Here is a 22913-nt window from a genome sequence, read left to right as displayed (position 1 = left end):
CCTAATCTGGACTGTGAACTGCTGACCAATCACCAAAGGTACGTCGATGGAAGTACAATTGTTGTTAATTAGCTGGCCTGAGTTTTCATCTCTTTTCAGGCATCTTGCTTGAATGCAATGGAATCGGATGTTGCACTTTAATCAAGTTGAATTTTAGAGACTGAGTCTACTTGACAAAGCTACTTCCTCAAGGGAAGAGAAATGTTTCCAGGGGAATGACCATTGGACAGATGCAGATAGAGGTCAATGCTCCCCCCATCTGGGAACTCGACCTGCAGCCCATACTAGTTACAGTGCTTGTCAATTCATTCCTCATCCGGCTGAGCTCCCCAACCTAGCCCCTCCCAGCTAGGTCAACAACAAGAAACTGAAATACAAAACCATGACTTATACACTGCACTTGTATAAGGCTTCTCAAATGTAGAACATTTTGAATAAATGAACATAAGTTAATACATTTAAGGGAAAATAATCTTTGATATAATATGTATGAACTCAGTATATCGGTGTATGTGTATGTGGGTGGGTGAGTGGATAGATAAGCAAGGGAAATACCATAAATCACAGGTATCATCAAAAAGGGCTTGAGTGCGATCAGCATCATCTTTTTGCGCAATCAACAATTAGCAAGTGACAGATTTGGGGTAATGCGCTTTGGGAGATGGATGGACCTGACCTCATGAAAGCCATAGTCCAACTAAGAAGATAGGCACGGAGGCATAAACATGTTACACAAATTACGAGTTATGGTACGAGGACAATTCTGCATGGGAAGAATGACTCATTCTAAGAAAAAACTTCTCACTGAGCATCATTTTGACTGGTTTTCGAAGGTTAGATTGAAGTGTGCCAGGAGCGCTCCATCAAAGCAACTAACAAAAGCATGAACATAAAAGAAACTGCTGTGGACATTAGACTTCAGAATGAGGACTATAGAGACAAGGAAAGGTGACAGAGGATATGATTCAGGGTCACAAGAAATGAAGACAGTGATAAGCAGGATAAAAGTGAACCTATTGCATACTGAAATACTACAAGAGAAGCACACCTCTGTTGGAAAAATATCACTGTAAGAAGAATTTAAGTCATGCAATTACCAAGAAGTCACTATTCCATCAGATGTAACTTAGAACCACCTGAGAACCAGGAAATAAGCAAATCAGCCTCCAACAGACCACTGCAGCCCACCCCACACACCACCACATAAACATCCATTTACCAATGCTTCCACTCTCCTGTCAGGTGAGACCACTAGATCTGGTCTATTTGATTTTAAACAGAATCCTTATAAATATGCTTACCTAATTTCTCTGTCCACAAAAAATCACAAATGATAAATTTGGAAATGTAAGCAGAGCAGCAGCTTCAGGAAATAACAGCTAATATCCCAGCCCCCTCCACTCCCCCGCAAAGAAAGCAGACCCAATAATTTAAAAATCCCAACGTTAAGAGCCCATTTAAGAGTCCATAGGAGCAAACAGCTCTATGTGCAGTTCAGTAAGCCACTGGAGGTATGTTTGTCTTTTTTGCCATGCATAATCTCTGACATTCATAATGAAGGGTGTGAGTCTCCAAGGACAGTTTATAGCCTGGTGAAGAATAATGAGACACATGTTCAGCAGATTCCCTTTCAAAATGGTTAATTACAAATTTTTGCCACTTAACAATAATGATATTAAAAAGTATTCACGGACTCCTCTGTGGCCCGCTCCACATCCAGGCCCAGGCGGTGTCCCTTGTCCATTGCTCAGTGACCTCGTGAGCATGCGCCACCAGCATCCTCCTCTTACTCTCCTCTTGACTCTCTCCACCAGAAGATCGCAAAGATCCTGGAGGCCAGATCATTTATACACATAGCATCTCATACTAATGTGCTGGTACATAATGGGTATTCAGAAAAGTTTTATATAGTGAACAAGAGAAAAATGAAGTGATCATAACACTTCAAAAGAAGATTTACGTTAAAAATGGATAAGCCTTTGACTACATGAACAATTATTTTGCACTTAACCAATGATAACTAAAATTGATCGATCATTCCCTGGGCCAGGCGCCGTTCCAAGTGCTTTACAAGTGTTCATTTATTTAATCCTCACGACAGTACCTGCTATGAAGCAGGTACTATTATCCTTATTAAACTGATGAGAAAAGTTAAGGACAGAGAAAATGAATTATGCCCATTCAGGCAGCTAGTATGGAACGGAGGCTGCTTTTGCACCCCGGTAGTCTGGCTCCCAAGCTCACCCCCTTCACCACTCAGTTACATGCCTCCTGTGTTACTTAACTCATAGAAGACCGAAAAGAAATCTGTGTTGCAAGAGGTGGCTAAGATCATCAGTGTAGTTTTACCAGTTTAAAAACAAAAACAAAAACAAACTCAATTTTTTTAACTACTTTTCTATGTTCTGTTTCTGAGTTTGACTTTTTTAGACTCCACATATAAGTGACATCATACAGCATTTGTCTTTCTCTGACTTTTTCCCATAGTATAATGTGCTCAAGTTTCATCCATATTGTTGCAAATGGCAAGATTTGTTTCTTTTTTAAGACCAAGTAATATTCCGTTGTATATATAGACCACATTTTCTTCATCCACTGAGGGGCATTTAGGTGGTTTCCATATTTTGACTATTGTGAATAATGTCGCAATGAACATGAGAATACAATGTTAAAAGAGTAGGCTGAGGCATACTAAAAATTTTAAGAGTTTGGGCAGCAAACTCTTGAATCAGGCAGCATCCAATCTAGCAGATAGAAAGGAGCTCTGAGGATTTGTACAAAATGTAAGACTTTTCTAAGTAGAAATGATCAGGAACAAGGACGTTATACTAAGCAAAATAAGCGGGTTGGTCGGTGAGAGGTTATTTTTCTGCAGGGGTGGCTGGGACCATCGGTCAGATGACCTAGTTAGTGCTAATCAGGCAATTCTTGGTTGACTGGTTTAAGATTCTGTTTCCTGGAGAGCGGGATCTGTGTCCAGTGGTGGTGTGGGGCTTGGTATAAGCAACTCCATTTGGGCCTGTTGTCTTGTTTTTAACAGAGACAGAATTAACTTGCATCCACATTTTTACATTCCAGCTCCTGAGTAGCAGGGAAAGTTAGGATGGGAGGGAATGGGGCAGATGTGTTGCATGTTTGACCTTTTGAGATTGATAATGTGAAGTATCGGAGCCAGACTCCTTCAAAATTGTTTTTGATGCCGCCGCCAGAGAGAAAATAACTAGAGTGGGGAAGGGACGTTGAGTTGAGTAATGTGACATTTCCGAGGCTCTTATCTGTGTACTGCCTGAAAAAAAAAAAAAAATCCTGCTGCTAAAGTTCTATTCACTTTAATGTTTCGGAGAATAATTCATTTATAAATCATGATTTCAAATGGTAACACAAGCCTAAAACTCACCCTAGCTCTGTGGTTCTCCACAGGGGGCAGCTTTGCCCACTCCCCCCCCACACACTACCCCCACCCCCACTACCCCCACACTCGCCATTCGCCATGTCCGGAGACGTTTTTTGGTTGTCACAACTTGTGGGGTGGTGTTTCTGGCATGGAGTTGGGTAGAGGACAGGAATGCTGCGGCCTAACCTATGACACACAGAACAGCCCCCCACAACAAAGAATTGTGTAGCTCAAAACTTCAACGGTGTCGCAATAGAGAACCCGCACCCTGATAATGGCAAAACTCTTCCCAAGATCTGAGTTTAGGGGAAAGAGTCAAAATTTTAAAAGCAACACTGAAAAGAAAGTGATAAACTCCACTTAAAAAGGATGTCATTTGTTTCAGAAGTAAAAGAATGAAAAGTTAAATATTAGAGTAGTTTTCTGTTTGTTTGTTTGTTTGTTTTATCTTAAAAGAAGTAGAAACAGGGGGGAAACAAGGACAATGACCAAAGACTAATTGGACCGGCTATGCATAATACAGGAAATATGCTGACAATAAAAAGCTAATTTAAAACAGATTCTAAGTAATGCATGTGCAAGGGGTAATCATAAGAAAGGTGAGAGTCACTTTCAGCTTATTTTTCATCTTTTTCAATGTTCAGTGAACAGACTTTCCCCTGATGTCAAAGGATATTTTGGTTTTATGATTAGTTTTATGGAAGCTAAAATTATACTTGAAAAATGATGAACTCCCAGTCATTTCGATTTTCAAATGATGGAACATGCTTATATAATTTATGCTAAAATCCATGTACTAAACAACAAGATTTTGATGATAGTAATGAGAACGTGAGCTGTATTTCTACGACAGGTGGCAAGGACGATAAGAAAAAATTGACTGGCATAGGAAAATGTTATCCTAAGAAAGGGGGTTTAAAACCAAAAACATGCAAAGGAAATACCCAATCGTCAAAGAAGTCGTGTTAGTAACTCTTAAAACAGGTGAAAGGAAAATCTTTAATATGACATTGATTGTATTTTTTCAAACTTTATCAATTGTATATGAAGAAAAGCAGAATATGTCAGCTCACAATATGCCCCTTTGGCATAAATATTAGAACTGATTATTTTTCAGAAAACCAAGAAGTTATTCTTCAGTAAAAGAACATTTACATTCATGAGGGAAATCTCCATTTGTAAGAGGGTCTCCCTACCAGGAAGAGAGGGAAGACTGTAAATCTTTAGAAATCCTCTCAGGGGAGAAGGCAGAGATTTAAATCTGTATAATAATCTTCCACTCTTTTACTGGGCTTTCCCCGACCCCCCACCTCTCCCATCCGTCCCCTCCTTCAACACCTTTCTTTTGTCTTTAGCTGAAGATGGTATTTAAGGTGGTGCCCTGGGCCATTGAGAGGAGTTACTCAGTTTTTTAAGTCTCTCCCATGTTATTACACTTCTGCTTGCTTTTCTCCTATTAATCTCTTTTATTACAGGGGAGGCTCAGCCAAGAACTTAGCAGGATAGAGAAAATTCTACTCTTCTCCTACATATATACTATTTGTTGAAATTTTGAGAAAATACAGAATACAAAATAGAAAAAAGAAAATGGTGGCTAGAGTCTACCATCAGGGACTAACAAGCGTGCATTTGTAGCAAAGGAGCAGAGATGCCTTCCAAAGACAGGGTCTTCTGTGAGAAGAGGGAAGAGTCACAGTGTCTAATAATGCAGGAGAGGTAGCGTCTCTGCTGGAGGGGAACCTTAAGTTGTGCAAATGCTTCCTTTTTGTTTTTGTTTGCTTTTCTCTGATGGACCAAAGAAAGATGGAGACCCCTTTCCCAACCCCTCCTGCTCTACCTGGGGGGTAAACCGGAAGGTACAAGTTAGCAGCCAGGTGTCGGTCGAAATGACCTCACTTGCCAATCACCTAGGAATGCCTTTGGAACCACCTCATCATGGCCCAGATATAAGGCGGACCTTCCCACTTCTGGGTTATCTTTCTGTAGTCTTTTTGTGGCCTTATCATGGCCTTTTTTTGTTGGTTACAGTGCTGGGACCACATGCCTCCTTAAGGCGTACTTTGTCTTTCTCCATGTGCCTCCTGGGGGCAATCTTTGTCCTTCTAAAATATACTTTTAATATTTTCTAAATCTCAACGACCTGTGATTCTGTCGTTAGAAGTGCTAACGACACTTCTGCACTGCGATTTTCCCTCTCCCTGCCCCCTGCCATTGGGATGGCACCGACTCCGATGGCTGCAATGGTAACATCACCTTGAACTTGGAATTTCTCAGCAGTCGCTCGCTGTGTTTGCTGAGACAGGTTCTCATCCCGGCTTCCCCCAAAACTGCATAGTTATCTAAAGATGTGGACGCGAGGACTTCGCATCCCTCCTGCTGGTCTTGGGAACCTGGATCCTAGGGAACGTGCATCTCCAGCCCAGGAGCCCATTCCCGGAACTTCTGCTTTATACCCGTGGCCCGGGAATCAATTCCAGGGGCGGCTTCTCCTTAGAGGTGGAGTGAGGGACAAAGCAGCTCTTCCTCACCTACGGCCTTTCGGTCCCTGGCAACCCACTGCAGCTGCTGCTTTTCCCACGGCCCGGGAGCTCAATACACCATGCAGTGAGGTTGTAGCTTCTCAGCTCTGCTAGCAACCGAATTTCCTGTTTTATTATGTCATTGGCACCTCCACAGGCTTTTCAATATCTTACAGATTTACTTAAGATACTTCTTACTTTTATTTTAACAGGGTTTGAGAAGGGAAAGTGATTACTATGCCTCTCATCATGTAAACTGGACCAGAATTCAAAAGTTCTTGATATGGTAAGATTGCCCGTGTTCAAAATTAGACTCTGTCACTTACCAACTGTATGACCTGGACGAATTACTGGGTCTCGGCTTCCTCCTCTGTAAAATGTGGATAATAGTACACGGTACTGTCTGCCATACAGAGACCATGGAGAGGATGCCCCATAAATGCCAGCTCTTGTTATTCTTTTGTCTGTCACACATGTCGTAAAAGCCGTCTTTTACCGGCAGCGCTGTGTGTTTAATTGTGTATCGATATAGGAGCGTGTATATCCCCATGCTTTTCAATAAGCGGAGCTAGCACTTACACAGTGCTTACCATGTACCTGTTAAGCATTTCACTATATTACCCCGTCGTTCTAAAAAAGAAATTAGAAAATATTTTGAACTGATAATGAAAGCGCCATGCAATAAAACTTACGGGGTGCTTTTTCCATTATGTTCCTTAATTAGCTATTGCTAGTGTCTTAAAAATGTTTTAGTTGCCGTTCATTTATTTTGAATCTAGTTTCAGTACAGCGCAAAGCCTCAGGCAGAGGGCCTATGAGCTATTGCTTTACTCTCCCAGGCCCCGCCCCTCGGCTTGCTCACTCCGGGACCAGCAGCTGAGGAGCTACATCAACTGCACCTCCGGACGGTCTTTAGGAGGAAGGAGACGACAAAGAAGGAGGAATAATTTCCTGACGGGCTCCCAACGTCTTTCTCTCCCCGGCATCAGCCCTTCGGTTCCCAGCCCTGGCAGAAATCGAACCCAATGAGTTCGTTTCTCTCCAGGAGCTCGGCCCATCAAGTCCAAGCTGCTTCAGCCATCTTTGAAGATTTCGGATAGAATCTTTTTTTCAATGTTTCCAGCTTTTCTGGTTGTTCTCATTGAGGCATCGGTCTACAAATACACCCTCGAGGTCAGAAATAAAAGCTGACATTCAGACGTCTGATATAAGACTTTTTTCATTACTGTTTTCCCCTAATTAATCGATAGTTTTCACTGGTTAACACTTGATCTAAGAATTATTAAGAGTTATTTTTTTTAATGACTTTTCTACTACTGTGTGTAAAAAATTATCTAAAACGTAGCAACATACATGATCTCACGGTTTCTGTGGGTCAGGAGCAGGGCGTGGCTCAGCCGGCGCCTCCAGCTCGGGAGATTAGGAAGCTGCAGCCAAGGAGTCAGGCAGGACTGATCCATCTCGAGGTTCAGCTGGGAAAAGGGTGGGCCTCTAAGCTCACTCCTGTGGTCCTTGGCAGGATTCCGTTTTCCCACAGGATGTTGAACCGGGGCCCTCTGTTCTTCCCTGGCCGTTAGCCTCAGGTGTCTTCGGTTCCTTGACAGGTGGGCGCCTCAGCATGGCAGCTTACTTCATCGAATGAGCAGGTGAGAAGAGCTAGAGGGAATGCAGCAAGAGCGAAGTCAGTCTTTTTTAACTTAATCTTATAAGTGATATCCCATCCCCTTTATTGTATCTGTTTGTTAGAAGCAAGTCACTAGGTCCAGCCCTAGGCTTTCTCTGTGTTTACACATCCTTCCTTGCGTTTGGAAAGCCTGTATGTCTCTACAGAAAGGCAGACCACACCTTCACCGCCTTCCTAGCAGCTGTGATGCCAGTCCAAATAAGATGCCTGCTTATCCACTGAGATGTACAGCTGCTGGATTTGAAAGAAAGGTCACCATGGGGAAAAGCAAGGTGACAGAGTCGAGCACCTGCATCCAAGTACCAGGCTCAGCAGTCAAGGACAGCATTCCAGATCCAGCACTCGGCACTTCTGTGGGCCCTGCTGCAACCTGTTTGCCCGATTATCTGCATGATTCCGGGTCCCTCACACTCCAAATCTGATCCTGGGAACTTTCTTAGAGATGTTGGGAGCTAAGCACTATCTTTAGGTAAATTTCTCTTCTGTGTAAATTAGCCGGAATTGTTTTCTTCAGCTTGCCACGGAGAAACCCAAATGTTACAATGTTATCATCCTTTTAATCTCATTTCTTCCAGTGTCTTCACCAAGATCAGCAGCTCTTTATTTCTGTTCTTCAGGCTTCATTTCCTTTTTGCTCATCTTGTATTTTTGTCTGTTCCCTGTGTGCCTAAGATATGTGTGTGTGTTTCACCTGATAATCTGATTTCCTACAGCGTTCTGCAGTTTTATCTTTATACTATTTTCAATCTTTCCTATCTTAACCAGTTATTATTTCTACCTACCTCTCAGGTGTACTCATGTCAGACTGGAATTTTCATCTCCACGTTGAGCTCTTATTTTATAGAATTCATCTACTCTTAAATTTTATTGCACGTGAAAGCAAATGCTCCCCCGAATTAACCTGTTTTTCATAGAAAATACTCTTTTGAAATGTCGACTCTTCCTATATTTTAAGTGCTATGTTCTCTTTCATCTAAGGTGCAGAAATTTTTCAGAGATCGGCTCTCTGTCAACCTGGTTGCTGCTAGAATTTTCAGGTTTAACCTAGAAAGCATGTTGGTTTGCATGGTCTCTAGCAAACGTTTTTAAAATTTAGATTAAATCTAAATCCCCAAAACAAATATGGTATATCCTTTATTTTGTTGACTCCTAGGGAGGAAATTTCATAGGTAGAATAGGTTTCTTATAAAATTGGTTAACCATGAACAGTAATAGAAAAATGTATCTTAATTTTAAATGTAATAATTTAAAATTAAAATTAATAGATAAAAGTAAAATTTGTTAACCATGTAAAAAAAAAGGCCACCCCGACACGATCAGTCAACTGACAAATAGCAAGCTACAAAAAAAAAGGCTAGGTTCACGGAAAGGTTAATGTTCTTAATTTTATAAATACATATAATGATTACCATAAATATTATTATTTATTATAAATTATCAATAAGAAACCAATACTTTTATACATATGGGCAAAGGCTACGAATAATTCACAGAAAAGGAAATATAAATAATTTTATACTTATGAAAAGTATGTATCTCAACTTAAGAGAATTACAAACTAAAATTACAATAAGAAATGATTATATTTCTTACCTATCATACTGGCAAGATTATATGACACACCGAGTGGCCAAGAGTTTGGAGAAATAGGCACATCTACATTGTTATTGATGGTGTCATTTTTATACAATCTCTATAAAAGTGGTCAATATCTGTTAAATTTTTAAATGTGTATAGCTTTTGCCTCAACAGTTCCATTTCAGGGCTTTTATCCTATAGAGGTACTTGCACATATGCTTAAAAACAGTGCTGTGGGCTAGGACACCTCAGTTCTCCGCCACGTAGCCTCTCCGGGAGCTGGCTCGGGCTTATTCACCTGCTGGTCTCAGAACTCTAAGTACAGCACGTGAAGCCAACACCTGACACACAGGAATTGTAAGTCTAAGTGTGTGTCACATTTGCTATTGCCCTATTAGCCAAAAGAGTCATTAGGCCAAGGCCAGGGTCACAGAGAGGAAAATTATTACAGCCATTTTAGTAAAAACATAAACAACAAACAAAACACCTACTTATATCGTGTACCAAGGATCCCGATTCAGTCATTTGCATGTATGTCTGGAGCACTGGCTGCCACAAGGACCTACTCACATTTTGCTTGTACAAGTCTCAAGATACATTTAAAAAAAAAAAAAAAAAAGAAGGAAAAGTGTTTTTAACTCATTGAAAAATGCTACATTAAGCAAAATTATTACCATTATCATTATTTTCAGCACTACTCAGGGCATTTCAGGGAGTTTAATTCACACCACCCTCACATGCCCTGCAATGGGTATCTCTGAAATGAAGAATCTCCCTTGCAGCGTTTCACAGAGGTTTTTGACCACAAAGTCTCTCCCAGGACAGATGCTACCCTGCTCCAAACAACTGTTGCCATCAGGATTATGCATCCAGTATTTCCAGATCTTCCAGGCTTTCAAAAGAAGTGAGAAAATGTTTTCGTTTTATATAAAATTTCCTAACTTTTAGATATTGACAACTTGTTCAGATTTTTTTTTTTTAAGATTCGGTATAGGTGAATTTTTAAAAATAAACCACACATAACTGCAAATCAAAGATGGCGAGTTGGTGACTACGTAAAGGACCAAGGAGCCTCTTGGTAAAGAGCCCACGCCAGTGGTCGGCAGAGTTGGGGCACAGAGGTTTGGTGCAAGGACAGAAGGCCTGGCTCCAAGAGGACAGCTGGTTCTGAGTGCAGAAGTGAGTCTGTCACTCAGTTAGTTCCCAGCCCAGTGGGCGAAGACTTGTGGGGCTGTCCTGGCCGGAAGGGGAGAAGAATACCAGATTGAATCCAGCCGAAGATTCCATGCAGCTTCTGTGGCTCCACGAGCTCAGGGAGTGAGGACCACTGGTGAAAACGTGGGTGGCCGCAGCTCAGTGTTCTCGGCATCAGAAAAGCCGCTAGGTCTTATGTCCCAAGGAACCAGCAGGAGAAGCTAATTCTTCCTGATGAGTCCACCTGTCACTGATTTGCTGCCTGTCGATTGGAACAGAGATGGGAGAGAGGCAATATTCCCGCTCAGTGTTCCTGTTGGAAGGAAGCTTTTTCCATGAAACACGTTGACTTTTCCTTTTCCCCATCTAATTTTATGTATATTCAGGACTCCAACCTTTTCTGGCATTAAATACTCTCCCTCTCTACCCCCTCCCCCACCCCCCGCCCATATCTGCTTACGCTTCCATCTCTGTTGTGGTCAATTGTATTTTTCAAAATTGTGTCATCCACATGCTCTAACAGAACGTGACCTTGCCAGGCCCCATCGACAAGTAGAGTCTGTTCTCATACTCTTTGAATCCAGACTGCTTTGTGAACGGATCTCTTGTACTTGATGTGGTGGGGAGAAGTAACTCTGCACGACTTCAGAAAAAAAGACATTGTAGCCGCTGTCTGTTTCACTTGGGTCTACTCTGCAGTAGAGCAGAGTTTCTCAGCCTCAGCACTATTGACATTTGGGGCTGAATAATTATTGGTTGGGAGGAGTGGGACAGGCTGTCCTGTGCATTGTAGGAAGTTTAGCAGCATCCCTGGCCTCTACCCATTAGATGGCAATAGCACGATCTCCTCCAGTTGAAACAACCAACGCTTTCTCCAGATCTTAATTGACCCTAGGAGGGCAAAGTGAGCTCCAGTTGAGCACCACTGTTCTGCAGGAAGCCAGCCGACATTTAAGAAGCTCAACTACTCAAGACCACCGTGCTGGAGAGGTCACGTGTAGGTGCTCCAGGCCACAGCTGTAGCTGGAGCCCAGGTGGCCAGCTGGCCTTCCCATGTGCTGGATTTGTCAGTGAGTCCATTCTGGACCATCAGACTAGTCCATCTGCCAGCTGAGTCCCACAGAGTAATCTCAGCCAACGTCACTAGGAGCAGAAGAATCACCCAGCTGAGCCCTGCCCGCATTCCTTGCCTGCAAAATCTGTGCCAATCTTTAAAAGGCTGCTCTTTGAACCCACTGAGTTTCAGGATAGGTTGTTATGTGGCAACAGCAACTGGGGGACCCATATAGATGAAAAGTGAAAAGTAGGGCTGTTCTGCTATTCCTTAAAAAAAAGGAAATCAGTATTCATTGTTTGTCCTTGGGTGCTTATTTTAATTTTCATATTTGCCGTAGAGCAAATGATGTTGCTCTCGCACTTTTTGAGGACTCAGCTTTGTGTCAGGAATCGTGTTGCCTCCTAGAGACACACAGACACGTGTGTGACATTTCTGGATCCTATCTGTGCAATTTCTTTCATGTGTCCTCTTTATTATCCTAACCAACATCATCAGTTTTGTGAGTTAGGGACTTGAAATGACCTTCGCTCTCCACACTGATTTGTGCCTCTGTTGTTCAGTCCTTCTTCCAGAACTTTCACTTCCTTCTCCATTCTCCTAAGTCTTGTCCCCGTTAGGGCTCCATCCAGTACCACTTTCCTCACGAAACTGCAAAACTGCATCCTATCCATTATCAGAATTACTTTCATCTTGTTTCCAGACTTTCACTTTTTTCTTCTCTTCTCCTACCCTTAATGTGACATATTATCATCCTGACTCAGTGTCTAGCCTTTCCACTTACTTCACAGAGAAAATAGAACTTGTGATCATTAAATTCTGTTGGCTCCCAGCTTCCCAACCCACAGATGTATCTGCAACTCAGCCATACTTCCTGTATTAGTCAGTGTTCTTCAGAAATGAATGAATGAATGAACAAATAACATTAGATAGATGAAATAGATAGATAGATAGATAGATAGATAGATAGATAGATAGATGATTGATAGATGTATATAAGAGATTTATTGTAGGAATTGGCTCACGTAGTCATGAAAGGTGAGAAGTCCCACCTTGCCCTCTGTAAGCTGAAGGACAGGTAAAGCCAGGGAGTTATTCAGTCCAAGTCTGAAGGCCTGAGAACCAAGAACTCTGATATCTGCAGGCAGGAGAAGATGGGTGTCTCAGTTTAAGCAAAGAGAGAAGGAATCCAGTCCATCCTTCCTCTGCCTTTCCTTTCTAGTCGGACCCTCGACCTATTGGATGACATGCCCACCCGCACAGTGAGGCCAGTCTGCTCTACTAGGTCAACTGATTCAAAGGCGCGTCTTGTCCAGAGGCACCCATAGCCACACTTGGAAGCAGCATCTGTAGCCCGGTCCAGTCAACACATAAAATTAAAGTCGCATCTCCTCAACTCCACTTTCAATGAACAAGTTGCATCATTCTCAATTGGAAGCGACCCCATCTGTGCTCTGGATCCACATCCCCCCTGTTCTGGGAGCCAGTGCCTTTCCTCTGAAATGTCTCTCTCCTCTCTCCTCACCTCCCCACACTCTCTCTTCCTTTCTCCCTCATTAGCTGAAGCTTGAAATCGCCACCTGAAGCCTGTCCCCCTGATAAAGCATGGATGTTTTCTTGATTCCATCTCTCGCTCTGCTCTCTTTTTTCAGAGTCAACGTTCTTGAAAGAGTTCTCTCCAGTCGCCACCTCCATTTTTTTAATCCCTCATTTTTTTCTTTTATGGTCCATGATTTCCTACTTCCCCATCCCTATACACACCCTTCTCCCTCATCCTCAGCCTCATCTCACACACATTCTGCTACAACGTCTCTGGTGAAGGCGCCCATTCACTTCATTGTCACTGAACAGCAGACACTTTTCAGTCTCCATGTCACAGACCTTTGTTGTGCTTGACAGTTGCCCACTTCCTTCTGCTTACAACTTCCTCAGCTTTCCAGGACACTGCACACCTTCCTTGAAACTCCTTCTCAGTTTTCATCTTTTTAGGGGGCAGGGCGGGGCACTCTCCTCTGTTTATACAAACGTTAATGTTCTCTGATCTTCTCACCAGTTCCTGCTTCTCACCTCTCTGAGGTACCTCGGCGCTCTCCAATGCCCCCAAAGCTTCTTCGGGTCCCCAAACAGCCCCTGATTCAATGTGTCCCGGTCCTAACCACACTGCTGAGTCCTAAACTCAGAGATTCTCCTGCCTCCTAGACACAGCCCCTTGTTTGTTCCCGAGGCATCTCAAACATTCCAGGCTCAAGGCCCAACTCCTATTCTGCCTGTTTAAATACGTCCCTCCTAAGGTCTTTATCTTAGGGAATAGTATCACTGTCACTGAGCATCTAACCGATCACCATAGCCATCCATGAGTAGATCCAAAGGATTCTGCCTCACTTATTTTAGTTGGAGTTTATCTACACTGAGTGCCTCAGCTCGCACCCTCATCGTTTCTCCAGACTACCTAAGCGGGCTTCTAATTAACATCCATCTCCAAGCCATTCTCCACGGGGCTGCCCAATTCAGCGTTCTAATATAAACATTTGCTCATTTGAATGATATGTTTACAAATCCCCCTTGAAAATAAAGTCCAAGTTCCTCAAGCTGGCAGACAGGGCTTCATGACCTGGTTCCTGTTCAGCTGTCCATCTCACATCTTGCTACCTTGTCCCCTGTTTGCAGGTCTTCTAATTCATCGTTCTCTCTCCCATCTACGATTTGTCAATGTGATGTTTTGCTCTACTATTTTTGTTTCTTTCTGTTACATTCCTGCATCACATTACCCCTTGCTTAGTTGACTAATCACACTCAATCTTAAATAACTCAGCCCAGTTGTCAACTTTTTGGGTAGCTTTTCCCAATGCCCCCAGAGGAGGATAGAGTAGAATCAGCCTTCCTTGTGACTCAGCACACCCGGGGTTTCCCTCTGTTGGAGCACTGAGAACAGCGCACTGTGGCTCCCTGTAGTCCTGTCTCTCTACCTGCTAATCCCTGCAAACTTGTCATGGCCTCCCTGAAAGCAGGGGCTTTGTCTCTTATGTCTGTATTTACAGCTCTGTGCATAGTGCCAGACGTAGAGTAGGAGCTCAATAAATGTCTTAAATGAATAACCCTGCTGCACCTCCTGTGAGAGCAATCTGCACACACTCTCTGCCTTTTTTGCCGGCCTGTAAACGCGTTGAGAATAAGAACTCTTGTTTCCCAGTCTTTCTCCCACTGTCTTCTGCTGTGCTGATCATAGTCTAGACCCATAATAAATGTCTCATTAAATTACCGTTGGTGTTTCCTATACTCGGATTGATCTAAATGGTGCTCGTCAAAAACAAGATGTTCATTTTTACATTGCCGACCAACAACATGATGCCATGATACTGAAACAGGTGCTTAGTTGTGCCTTTTATAATTATATGGAATATATTTTTCCAAACAACGAACTGCAATAGAACTTTTGGCATTTAGTCCATACTTAATAGTTTGCATTGTTTCTACTAGGATTTTGTACTAACGTACCCACTGTCTTCAATCAGGACCTCCTAAGAGGATAATTTTCTATAGCCAGAGTGTCCAATCTACCACAACCTGGATAAAATAACCTACAGAACAATTCCACACCATTTGCTGCCATTACGTGCTCTTGAAGCCTAAGCATATCTGTCTGGGTGACAGGAAATACAAAATTCTCTGCTCTGCTGCCTGGATGGTATTTACTTAGCTCTGAAAAAGTCTGATTCTGAATCTCCTTTTGTGAGGTTTCACATATATTTTAGAAGATGACCCTTGAGCTACTACAATTGGAAGCATGCATTTTATATAGCTGTAACTTAATTCCCTCAATATTTGATAAACACTCTTGCGCCTACATTAAGATTTAGGAAGAAAAGTGGGTTTTCATGTGATCGTGATGGTAGATTGCTTCAGCTGTTAGTTAATTTCATCCAAATTATGTTTAGTCTTTTATAGTTCCTAATGTGTTTAAAAACATGTTCGCTTTTACTAATCCAAATGTAAACATAACATATTGATTATCATGTGAAGACTATAAATTTTAAGCACAGTAGAGCTGTGTTGCACCTGGGTTAGATTCTAAGGTTGGCTTACTTGGCAAAAATCACGTGTAAAAAAAAATGCCCTTGACAATCACCCATGAAGGCAGAGTTCTTTCCATCCAAGTCCGACGCAATCGAGCCTCTTCTCGCATTCCTGCACGTCGCTGCTTTATCGGTTCCACGCCAAGCTGGGTTCCTGGCTTGCATTTATGGGCCATTTTGTGTGAATAACGTGCATCTATAAAATAAGAATCATTTGAGTAGTGTGAGATGATCGTGTGAGCAGATGCCCGCGATCAACATCAGATTCGGCTCCCACTTCATTCTCGCTTAAAAGTACGTGCTCTTCAGTGGAACAGCGGGCGGCCTCACCACGATGCGCGATCTCTGTTTCTCTCTCTGTCTCTCTCTCTCCCTCAGTCTCTTTCTTTCTATCTGTGTCTCTCTCTCTCTCTCTCTCTCTCTCTCTCTCTGTCTCTCTCTCATCATCATCATCATCTTCTTAGAAGTCAAACGTGCATATTCTGTGTCCACACTGGAAGTTTTAAAAATTATTCTCAATAGCTCATTACAGACCCAGATGAAAGCAAGAGCTGATCTGTCTACTCACCCTAACCCAACAGTTTCCTGTTCCTGACCGTCACACGTCTGATTTCCATTCTGGAGTTCTGAACTTCCCTTACTGTGGTCACATCAGAACAAACTGGATTTGCCTATTTCATCCATGTTTTAACAGAGAAGAGAGTCCCGATGGCATTATCTATGGTCCTATTTTTAGAACACCTTCTTGAATAGCTAATGGTATCGACCACGGTATACATCTGGGGAATTATGCTAGGTACGTGGGACGTGGAAAGTGGTCTGTTTACTTATAAGGGAGGCGTCTTTGTAGAGATTCTAAGTTCTGTGTCTGAGAATGTGCTTTAACTCATTCCCTAACTGACCTTTTACTTATAAACTTAATTAAAATTTAATCTGGCTTCTAAGCGTGTCCAGCTTTCATTGAGAGGCCCACTGCAAAGACAAAAGAAAGTCAAGAATCTTTTTTAAAAAGAAAAGGAACGTGACTATGAGGTTTTGGGGAGCCCTGACAACTGAAGTGGAGAGAAAGGGGTGACAAGGGACGCATGCCATCTCTCCAGTCCTAATCAAGTTAGGAAATCTGTAACTACTGATTCCTTTAAAACATTTCCATGTTGCAAGTTAGATCGCTAGCCCACTCCAGCCTCTGAAAATAGCTAGAAATCTTGAATAAACTATAAAAAAAATGAAAAATTAATTCTCAGGCCAGGAATTAGGTCAGAAGAACACTAGATCCAGCTTTTGCAACGGAGTCTTTTGCCAGAACAGAAGCACTTAGGCTTTCGTTGTCACAGCCTCGGCTGTGATATAAGAAACAGAACATAATGTCCATGATTGGCCCCCGGTGGGAGACTAATAGGTGATGGGCTAGATGAAGATGAGATTTCAAGGCATTATAACCGAACACAGGGGAAAGCAAGAAAGAAACTGTCGCTCCCAAATTCTGCAGGGACCATCCGCTGTCTCAAGCCGTGGCTCTGAGCGGATGATAGGAGAAAGACGCCTCTGAGATTTGGAGCTACCAGGTGGTTGGTCCCTGGGAGGAGGCAGAGCTCGGAGTCAGATTCCCTGCGAGAGCCAAAAGGCCTCAGGCTACAATTTTTATCTCAAATAAGGGTTTTCATCCAATGAGGATATCCCCTGAAAGGGGAGCTATTTGGCATTGTTTGGGAACTTCCTTCCTCCCTCCCACCCTTCCTTCCTTCCTTCCTCCCTTCCTCCCTCCCACCCTTCCTTCCTTCCTTCCTTCCTTCCTTCCTTCCTTCCTTCCTTCCTTCCTTCCTTCCTTCCTTACTTCCTACCTTCCTTCCTTCCTTCCTTCCTTCTCCTTATTATTGAGATCACCATTGGCATTTTACTAGTAGAAACAAGGGCACAAAACCCCGACGATGAATCTCCAGCCCCCCCCCACCCCGCGCCCCCGTCCCCAGAATGCTAACAGTATACTCTTTCAGAAACATTGCGGGAAAGTAGGTGGGCAGCACCCGTAGGGACCTAAAAAGGCTCAACAAAATTTGCCCAGAGAAACCCACCGTTATCTCAGATTTCATTTTTTTTTTTCATGATTCCCAAAGAAAAATAAGGAGCAACCTATAGCAGACTCCCCCGCACCCCCGCCCCAACACACACGCAATTAATCGCACTTCTGTGCTGCTGCGCGGATAGGGGGGAAGCTAAGAGACCCTGCGGCCTCCCCCAGACTCGCGGTGACACTGCCCCCTGCGACACTGCACCTGCCGGGCCTTCCCGCCCTGCGCCAGGCCCTGCTGGGCTGGAGCGCGGCCTCCCCCGCTGCAGACACCGAAGTTCAGCCCGGGCTGAGGGCGGCGCCAGGTGTGTGTGTGTGTGTGTGTGTGTGTGTGTGTGTGTGTGTGTGTGTGTGTGGGTGTGTCGGGGTGGGGAGCGACGGAGACACAGAGGGAGACTCAGGGCCTCCGTCCGGGGGAACCCATTCTGGGGAGGCCTGGGGTAACCTCTTCTCGTAAACGCTGGTGGACATTTTCTGCCTTCAGCACCCCGCAAACCTCCACTTTCAGATATACGGCATTTTCCACTTCCAGAAACTTCCTTTTCTGGACTTTAGGGGTGTGACGTGGCTTTGCCTTCTCAGCGTTTGCTCGCTTGCTCATTTTCTTCCCAGCTTCCAAAGCGATGCGTCTTTTCTCTCCTATTATTTTTATACTATGAGCTTTTTGACTTTTCAAGACCTCTGTACTCGTCACCTCGCGTGAGGGCTGGGGCAGGGCCAGCATTGTCGTACACATGTAACCGAAACTCTCTCTTTTCGTTCCCTCCCCTCTTGTTATATAAAAGTTCTCTTTCTCTTTTCTCCTCTTCCCCGACGGTTGTTTAGTGAGGGTACTGGTGGTGCTTATAGTCACGGTGAGGAGTCTGGACTCAAACAGGGAAGACATACTTACACCACGTTGTCTGGAAAAGGGGAGCAGGGGTTCGGGACAACCAGGGGGTTCGGGACAACCAGCACGAGCGCCGATCAGACCCCCAGTTCCCAACGCGAGATGAGCTTCAATGCACCATTGTTCCCGGCTCTCCAGAATCGGCACCTGTCATGAGGGCGAAGCCCCAACAGACTCATGTATGCCGTGGGTGACCTGGCCCTGGACAACAGACCCCGGCGGGGCCAATCAGATGACCTCCCCTTGCAGTCTGCACTTCGGACGGAGATGAGACAATTAGGAGTTATTAGTCATCAAAGCCAGTAAATGGCAGCACTTCAGAGGAGAGACCCCAAATTCCATCCCTCGGGCTCCCAGAGCTCCCATCGCCCCCCACACATCATGAGGCCCAGTGGGTCAATTCTTTGTGTTCCAGGAGACACCACCGTATACCACATCTGCCCTATGAGTTCTTCCTTTTTTTTTTTTGGCTTAGACTGGCTCTTGGTTACTGTAACTTCAGCTAAAATGACGGAGAAGAGTACAATGTACTCTTAAAGGCGCTGCAGTCAATGGCCATGAAACAGCAGGGTGCTGAGCTGCTGTAGCAAAACCAATTCTGTGCCTCTCTCCCCAGCTCCATGTTCAGTGACTGGAGATGGATAGCTTGAGGTCAGCCATGATGGGAGTATTAATACTATAAGAATTGGGAAATGCTTTTTTCTTTTTTCTTTTTTTTAAGTGTAGAACTATTTATTATCAGACAAAGCCTACAGATTTATTTCTTCTTGGACACACCCGCAGTGCGGCCTCAGCAGCCGGTGGTCTTGGTGTGCTGGCCTCGAACACAAAGTCCCTAGAAATGGTGCAACCCTCTGTGGGCCCGAATTTTCTTCAGTGGCTTCAGGTCTTCACACAGCTTGTTGTCCATTGGCAGGGTTTTGGGGTTCCCTCCCCTCTCCTCAGGAGAGCTGGCTCTTGAACATTTAACCACAGATGGTAATCTCGGCTGTAAATTTCCTTAGCCCTCAGCTTGCCCAACCTGAAAATGGGTATAATACGTCTGCTTTTTTTTTTTTTTTTTTCCTTCTGAGGAATTTAACCAAGATAAAGAAAACAAAGATTTTAAACTATTCAGTATTCAGTAACTTTTGAAAATATAAATCGGATGATTTCAATTAATTCATTTAACGACATGAATTATTACTGACACATTGTTTAAGGAGAACAGGACATAGACTGGACTTATATAATCTTGACTGGTTTATAGCTTGAGGAAACAAAGATAATAAAATAATATTCAGAACATATTCTGGAAATAAGTGAGTAGATTCTCTACCCATTTTCTTTAGCAAATTTCAACTACCTCAACCACGATCACAGAGCAGAGAAATCGAGATTACCCTTGATCACGCTCCCCCTCCCCGTTCTTCCACTCAGTAGGAAATTCAAATCATTTTTCTCTGAAAGATTAAAACAATCATCTACTCTAAAGGTGAAAAAAAATCAACTATCAGTATAATACATGATTTCTTTATATTTGTGTACAAATATATTTTAGTAAGTGAATCTATGTGTCTCATCTTTTTTGATTCTATTAACATCTATTTTTATTTTGGAATCCCAACACGACTGTTGCCTTGCCTTTCTTCCTTTTCTTATGTATACAATAGAGGTTCTCGAATAAAAAATGGCCTGAATTTCAATTCTGAATGCAGAGTAAAGACTCAAACCTACTACATTTAGATCCATATCTTGGGCTTTTTCGCTCCGTGCTCTGAGCACTTGAATTACCATCGACTCTGTGTCTCTCACTGAAAATAGATGTTGAATAAGAACAGTGTGGATATTTATCATCGTGAAAAAACATGCGAAAGGTAAGCAATTTGGATAATATTGGAAAAGTACCACAAAACAAGAGTTCTTGTTATTTATAGGTGCCTTTGAGAACATAGATGGAGGGACAGCCTTTGTCCACTGGGACTGCGGTTGAAGGACAAAACAGGAAACAGGCCAAATAATCAAGTCAGAAACATGAGTCAGAAGGAAGGCGGATTTCACGGATGAGATGTTAGCGGCTCGCTGGGTCATTTCTCTTCTTCCCTGAGCCCCCTCTCATGCCTTCCTTCCTAAGGAGAGAATTTTCTTAGGGGATTGGATTCAAAAGATTTGGTGAAACATAACTCTGAAAACAAATTTGCAAGAGAAGGATTTTGCTGAGAAAAGCCTAAGAAATATGCTCTATTTTTGTCTTACGTAAGGTACGACCTTAGAAAATTCATAGGGAGACGGGGAGACCTGAAGAAAATGAAGAAAAGACCAAATTTGGGCAAAGGAAGAGTGAAATTTGACCAAAACGAGGGAAGGAAGGGACTAGCAAGCAGTTACGATGCCTAACGGAGTATTATAAGTTTATTTGCCAACAACTTAGAATTATACAGGTCTCATGACACACGTTTCACTTCTACAGAAGAATAAAAATTGCAAAAGAAGCCGCAGGCAAAAATCAGTCCTCAACTCTTGGCCTTACAGGTGGTTCTCCCATCCCCCTCTCCAGGTGCCAAATTATGCTTGCTCTCCAAGCCTTCTTCCAAGTCTCTTATCTTTACACTTTATCTCTGACTTAGAATAAAAGCTTTACTTAGGTAAAGGAATTTCAGGCCTCATTGAGCAGTCAAGGAAAGTTTTTTTGCCCATTCCCATAGAATCTATCACATACTATCATTTGTGTATATACATATTTTTAATTATCTTGTAGCCCTTGAGGCAGGCAAAAACATATAACTTGACAATGCTGATAACTTACCCATATTAGGGTCGAATACCAAAATGTTCAGGATGATAAAAGAATAAGCATATTCCAAACCTGGGTGATGTAATGGCCATTGGCGAAGCTGAGGGCTATGGGAGGACTTAGCAAAAGAAAGGAAGGAGGTTTCCTGTGATTCAGTCTTCCTTGGAAATCTCTGTGAATACAATCACAATGATGATGTCTACATTTATTCATTCACTCAACATATATTTACTGAGCAGCTACTCTCTGTCAACCCTTGTTCATATCATTTGTTTTTTGGAGTGAACAAGACAGAAATTTGTACCTGCTCTTTTGGGTCTTACAGTACAGTAAAGGGGTAAAATAAGCAAACAAATACATACACACAAAAAGTTAGATGGTAACAAAGTGCTCTATAGAAACCTCACCATGATAGATCAAGACTATTTTAAATTGCATGACTAGAGGCTGTTTCTCCAAGAAGCTACTATTTAAATTAAATGAGTATGCATAGTGGTTGGTAAGAAGCAGGCTTGTGAAGACTGGGGAGAAAGACCATCCCAAGGCAAGGAAATAGGTGTTTTGAGCACAGAAGGAGGCAGATGTGTCTGGAATGTGGTGGAGGAATGGGAAGAGAGTAAGATGAAATTGGAAATGGAGGCCGAGGCCGGATCATAGGAAGTGGGCGATGTAACAGGAAAAGAGATTGGATGCTCTCCTGATTGCGCTAGGAAGTGGTAGGGTGAGTGATGAGATCACATTTTAATTTTTAAAAATCACACTGGCTGCTGTGTATGGGATGGATCATAAGGTGCCAAGAGTGAAAACAGAGAGACAAATTAAGACGCTCGCTTAAATGAAAGCTGACGATGGCTTAGATGTCGACGGCAACAGAGAATGCAAGAAGTGGCCTGACTCATAACACATCTTAGAAGAGCCCTCGGTGGGCGTTGCTTATGAATTGGACAGGAACACGTGGAGGGAAAGCGATCGATCATGAATTTTCTGCTGGTGGCTGCCAGCAATCCTTGGCATTCCTTGGCTTATAGAGCTGCACGGGCTTCCTGAAAGAGCATACAACTAGGAACCAAGGAGTCGCTTTGAAGGTCTGGTCTGGTTTAACATCTTTATTGACAACCTGGAAGAATGCAAAACCGCCACAGCGATGAAATCTGATTCTAAACTGGAATTTGCTGCAATGACAGAGGAATAAATTGAGGCGAAACTCCCAGAGTAATTGAAATTTAACTCGATAAGTTACAATCTAATATAGCTGAGAACCAAAAATGAATTTAAAACATGGGCTGTCTGTCCGCAGATGAGCAAAATCCGTCAAACATCAATGCTTTAAAAGACTCGAGGCTACTGGCACAGGTAATCGCACACAGGTAATCGTGCACGCTAGCGGAACGGAGGTGGGCTAGAAGAGGATCGATGCTGTTGTGTACAGCAGGTAAGGAGGTTGTGTAGAGGAGGAAAATGTAGAGGACTGGTGAGATGACATCCAGGATGCGATATTGTATTGGACGTGTCGTTACTTAGAAACTCCCTCGATCACAGTGAAAGGGAAGAGTGGAAGGAGAAGGTCGACGTTGGGGAAACCAAGCTGGATCAAAGCAGATAAATATAACCTGGGCACACTAGCAGTTAGTCAAGATTGCAGAAAATGGTGTAGCTTCCTAGTAAAGACTTTAACATCAGACTTGTT

General features: G+C 43.1%; 1 long non-coding RNA gene across 1 annotated transcript; it reads right to left on the bottom strand.

Moving 5' to 3' along the window:
- Window positions 1-5577: 5577 nt before the first annotated feature.
- Window positions 5578-15687, bottom strand: LOC118606824. The gene is made up of 3 exons (XR_004952654.1): window positions 15550-15687; window positions 9667-10631; window positions 5578-7569 (listed from the first exon to the last, which is right to left on the bottom strand). It is a non-coding gene; the product is annotated as an uncharacterized LOC118606824 (long non-coding RNA).
- Between the last annotated feature and the right edge of the window lie 7226 nt (window positions 15688-22913).

This window comes from Rousettus aegyptiacus, unplaced genomic scaffold, assembly GCF_014176215.1.
Source record: "Rousettus aegyptiacus isolate mRouAeg1 unplaced genomic scaffold, mRouAeg1.p scaffold_m13_p_8, whole genome shotgun sequence".
NCBI lineage: Eukaryota > Metazoa > Chordata > Mammalia > Chiroptera > Pteropodidae > Rousettus > Rousettus aegyptiacus.
The sequence above is the reverse complement of the archived record's forward strand: the minus strand, read 5'-3'. Positions and strand labels throughout refer to the sequence as shown.